Source organism: Danio aesculapii, chromosome 8 (genome assembly GCF_903798145.1).
Source record: "Danio aesculapii chromosome 8, fDanAes4.1, whole genome shotgun sequence".
In the NCBI taxonomy this organism is placed as follows: domain Eukaryota; kingdom Metazoa; phylum Chordata; class Actinopteri; order Cypriniformes; family Danionidae; genus Danio; species Danio aesculapii.
The window spans coordinates 7,320,213-7,326,212 of record NC_079442.1 but is presented as its reverse complement, the minus strand read 5'-3'; positions in this window follow the sequence as shown (position 1 = coordinate 7,326,212).

The following is a 6,000-nucleotide window of genomic DNA, read 5'->3' as shown; positions in this document are numbered from 1 at the left end:
CTTTGAGTGCTTGTTGTGTTTGGCGTGACATGTTGATACAGGACTGGATGCAGGACTGGACGTGTCAGGAGTGTTACACCTGGCCTCAGGTAACAGAGCGGCCAATGACAGGGGCGAAAACCAGAAATACCCTCCCTCTAAAACATGACCCTTGGCCTCAGGTAAAACAAATCTTTCTGACTTAGAAGAACACCATTTCTTATTCAATACTGTTGGCTAGTTTAAGTCCCCCAGAGGTAAACAGTTGAGTTTTATCATTTTGTAATCATTCGGCCAATTTTAGCTTAACTTAGCATAGATCATTCAATCGGATTAGACCATTAGCATCATAGCACCAGAAATACCATCTATCTAAAAAACATGACCCTCTGTCTCAGGCAAAACAAATCTGACTTAAAAAAAAACACTCCACTTTTCTTAAATGCTGTAGGCTCATTTTACCACTTCCCCAGAGTTAAACAGCTGAGTTTCACCATTTTTCAATCCATTCAGCCTATTTTAGCTTAGCTTAGCAAAGATAATTGAATCAGATTAGACCATTAGCATCTCACCCAGAATTTTCTTAAAAAGTTGTTCTATTTAAAGCTTGACTTGTCTGTAGTTACACTGAGGTGCTATGATCGACAGGAAATGAAAAGTTGCTATTTTCTAGGTCGATATGGCTAGGAAATACTCTCATTCTAGCTTAATAATCAAGGAAATTCGCTGTCGTACCAGTGGAATGATTTTGCGCAGATTTTCACTGGTGGCAGTCTTGGGCTTGGTGCTGGGGACTATTTTCAGAAGAGTGAAGCTTTAAATAGGTAAATTATCCAATCTCTGGTTATTTTTGAGCGAGATGCTAATGGTCTAATATGATTCAATTGTCTATGCTAAACTAATTTGACATATTACACACACAGAAATGCGCACAATACATGCAAATACAGAAAAAGGCTGCAAATAGTATATGCCACAACATAAATGTGTAGGGAAACCCAAAAAATGTGATATAAGGTTGTTTATAAAACATAAAACCAACTTTTATGACTCAGCCGAACACAAAATCACGCTTCTTTTTGATCTCTAGTCATTTTTGAGCAAAATGCTAATGGTCTAATATGATTTAATTATCTATGCTAAGCTAATTTGACAAATCACACACATAAAAAATTGTACTATACATGAAAATACAGAAACAGGCTGCAAATAGTACAGACCACAACAAAAATCTGTAGGGAAACCAAAAAAAAGTGATTTTAGGTTGTTTATAAAACGTAAAACCAACTTTTATGACTCTGCCGAACACAAAATCACTCTTTTACTTGATCTCTAATCATTTTTGAGCGAGATGCTAATGGTCTAATATGATTCAATTATCTACTTAACAAATTACACACACAAAAATGTACAAAATACATGCAAATACAGAAACTGGCTGCAAATAGACCACAACAAAAATGTGTAGGGAGACCCAAAAAAAGCTATTTTTGAGGGAGATGCTAATGGTCTAATATGATTGAATTATCTATGCTAAGCTAAAAGTATTCATGATTCATGAAGTATGGATAAAAAGCTATCTAACTGTAAGGTAGTTCATTTAAACCTATTTCACAATAATAGAGGAGTGTTTCTTTTAGATTTGCTATATTCCTCAGTAAATTAAAAACAGTGGATGACAAAAACACACTTCACTTGGTGGCTTGATGTTTGCATAGATGGGGAATAAATGGCAATTCACAACAGAATTATTAGATTACATGCACTGCTTTGTCATTTTTTAATTGCTATTATTTACATTTTTTGGAAACCAGCTGCAATTATTTATAATACTTGCATATTTATGGCCACACCTTAAGAATACAATGCCTTTATTTAACACATCAACAATTATTTTCAAATGTTATATTATGCTATAATAGTGTGTAATCTGTTAATGAGTACAAGTTTGTTTCAAGTATCTAAACATTTAAAGTATTACTTAAAAATTTTTCATGCATTAGGTTGTGTAATTTTTTAAATAAAATTAAATAAAAAATTAATTCATTCATGCATTTTCTTTTCGGCTTAGTCCCTTTATTAATCTTGGGTCGCCACAGCGGAATGAACCGCCAATCTATCCAACACATGTTCTACTCAGCAGATGCCCTTCCAGCTGCAACCCATCACTGGGAAACGCCAACACACTCCAATTCACACGCATACACTACAAACAATTTAGCTAACCCAGTTCACCTATAACGCATGTCTTTTGGACTTGTGGGGGAAACCGAAGTACCCGGAGGAAACCCACGCGAACACGGGGAGAACTTGTCAAACTCCACACAAAAAATGCTAACTGACCAAGCCAGGGCTCAAACCAGCGACCTAGTTGGCGATTTATTCCACTGTGGTGGCCCCTAATAAACACAGGACTAAGCCGAAGGAAAATTTATGAATGAACGAAAATAAAATAAATAAGTAAATAAAAGATATATAATATTTTTGTTTACTTTGCCAGAACCATTCAAATGATCAGAATTAACCCTTTTATAATATTATATATTACATATTATATTTTAATTATAATCATAATTTAGATTAATTTATAAATATATTACATTTATATTAATATTTATTTTATAAATTAAATATAGATCAAATAAATACATAACATGTAGTATGATCTTTACATTTATTGATTTAAATATAATATATATTTAAATTGTAATATTTACATTTATTATTATTTTATATTAAATATTTATTTATTCATATATATATATATATATATATATATATATATATATATATATATATATATATATATATATATATATATATATATATATATATATATATATATATATATTTACCTGTCAGACAGGTACAGCTGGTCTTTTTTAATGGTGATTTTATTTCAAACTATTTTACTTTTATTTTAAAGCAGACACTTTATTTTGTCTAATATATCTATGTATTCAAAATAAAATATAAATTATAATAGTAATAATAATAATAATAATAATAATAATAATAATAAAGAAAATAAATAATTAAATATTGGATTTTATGTAAACACCAAAATGAGACATTTTTGTAAACAAGTGCAAAACATTAAACATATTATAGAGAATTACAAATGCATTATAATGATTTAAAAATATCTTCAAAATAGATTATATAGGTGGTTCATTCTGCTGTGGCAACCCCTGATAAGAGATTAGGCTGAAAGAGAATGAATGAATGAATGAATGAATGAATAATTAAATAAACAGACTTTAATTGATGTTATTCATTCATTCTTTTATTTTCCTTTGGCTTAGGGTGCTTTCACACCTGTTAATCGATTAATTTGTTCTGAAACAAGGATTAAAATTGTTACAATGTTGCTCTTTGTACTTTCAGCCGTTTGCTTTCACACTGCAAAGTTTCTAAACGGACCAAAAGAGCTAAAACAAGTCACGTGCGAGTTAACTCTCCTCACCTTGGTCAGAGTTTCACGGTTTATTTTGCAGAGTCCCGCTCAGCTGTCAGGGGGGGGTGGTTTGGTGTTTGACAAGGTGCGTGCGACATGTCTGAAGAGCGAGGAGGGATGCGGTGGGGAGTGATGAAAAGGGTACGCGAAGTATTTGAGGACCGGGAGGAAGCGATTTCCTGGAGATTATCACTCGTTTGCGGGCATCTGGGAGTCTCTGTGCATTTGCGGGAGACACCCGGAACTTCCGGGAGACTTGGAATGTCTGGAAGGACCTCCCACCCTACTTATACTGTAATTCTCTCTTCATATAGCCGTATGCCTATTACATATCCATAAAACACTGTGATATCACTTTCTCACTACAATCGATCTGCTCCAAAGTTCATTTCAATCGAGCTGAGACCACCTCATTCAGGCGATCTCAGACCGATTGATTTGGCGGGGATCCAAGCGCGATTGCTGGTTTCATATATGCCAAACGAACTGCGCTAACTGGGGAAATGAGACAGGTTCCGAAACAAAAGTCTTAGTCTCTTTATTCATCAGGGGTCATCACAGTGGAATGAACCGCCAACTTATCCAGTATATATTTTATGCAGCGGATGCCCTTCCAGCTGCAACCCAGTACTGGGAAACACCCATACACTCACATTCACACACATACACTACGGCCAATTTGGTTTATTCAATTCACATAAATCGCATGTAAACCGAAGCACCCGGAGGAAACCCACACCAACACGAGGAGAACATGCAAACTCCACACAGAACTGACCCATGCAGCTGGGACTCGAACCAGCGATCCTTCTAGCTGAGAGGAGACAGTGCTAACCACTGAGCCACCGTGCCACTATCATTAAATTAACGTCACAATAAATATGCTTCCCTTTCTCTTTATGTTTACATAAAATGCAACCTGTTCGTGAGATTCACTCCTCTATTGAATATTAATGCAACATCAAAGAACTCTGAAGCTCAATGACTGAAATAGGTCAGAGATTTCAGAATGAATCAAAAGCTCTGTTGTTTACAGACTCTCTTAGGTTCAAAGCAGAGCCAGACACAATTAGACCAGGGTTTTATAGGAAGTAAGGAAGATGCATTGCCTCACAAAACGTCCAATCGGGCCCCCGTCACCTCTTTAAATCTGCTACTGAAAGCCACACAAAAGCCATTGTGCTCACAGCATTGACAGGAAACGCAGCGTGTATGCAAATGTCCATGCTTAATTTCCTTCCCTTCAACATAATAAGTAAAACAAACAAAAGTGTCACTATAGATCGAGCATGTAGATTATTACCTTCAGATCCCATTTATACAGACCTGTAAGATATACAGCGGGGAAAAAAGTAATGAACACGTCATGTGTTTTCCTGTGAATGATATTCTTAAAGGAGCTGTTGACAGGGAATTAAACCAGATTTTGGTTAAAAACCTAAACAATAAGCATAAACATAAAACAAAACAAAACAAAAATCAGAAAAATGAGTTACATTATGTGTATTAACAATGTAATGACACTACTGAAATGTATTTAACACTTTATATAAAAGGCTTTTTTGATGCTGGCAGCTTAAAGACGCCTCTCATATGGAGAATAAAGACACATGCATTGCTCAGTTGTGAGTTTTCCACAGACTTCAACACAGTGTAAAAATCTTGATGTTTCTGTGGGTCTCGTCTATCAAATCTAATCTTTATTTTGTATTTTCTATTGGATTAAAGTCAGGTGATTGGCTGGGCCATTCCACAGCTTGATTTTCTTTCTCTGAAAGCATTTGAGAGTTTCCTTGGCTTGCTTTGGATCATTTTCTTGCTGAAATGTCCACCCTGGTTTCATCTTCGTCATCGTGCTAATGTAGATGTTGGACTGGAGCAGCTAATATTCATTCACATTAACGAAGGGCAGAGGGTTGCTAAAGAACTGCTGAGAGATTTCAGCTGCTGTCTGGGCTTTCACTGCCTTTCTACACCTCCCTTTCTTCATGTGTTCAATACTTTTTCCCTGCGCCATTTCATTTTTTTATGCATATTACTTCATTTGTAAACTAATTATATTTGTTTTCTTTGCATAAATGGAAAATTCCAAGTCAACGGCACTTTTAGAAATATGTTTTCTGAAAAAAATGGTGACGTGTTCAATACTTATTTTCCCTCGTCTCTCTTTTAATTTTGTTAATAAGTTCTTTTTTCACATATATTAGATTCATTAGTACCAAAGAAAAGCTGTAAGAAATCTAACAAAAAAGCAAGATCACTGTCCAAACATTAGTACAGCTAAATTAATATGTTGGGGGAAAATACTAAATAAAATTGTAATAAACAGAAAAAAATCAAGAAAAACATAAAACATATTTCATTTTGTTTATTTTTGGGGTCACCAAAAATTTATTTTAAGGGATATAACTATTTGATAATAAAAGATATTAATGAGCGGTCTTGAGCCGCGGACCGGTACCAGCCCATGGATCAATACCAAGCTAGGCATGTCAGGCTAAATAATTCAAATCAATCATTGACCTCTGCTGTCTTCATTAAAACACAGATTTCTTTACAATTTA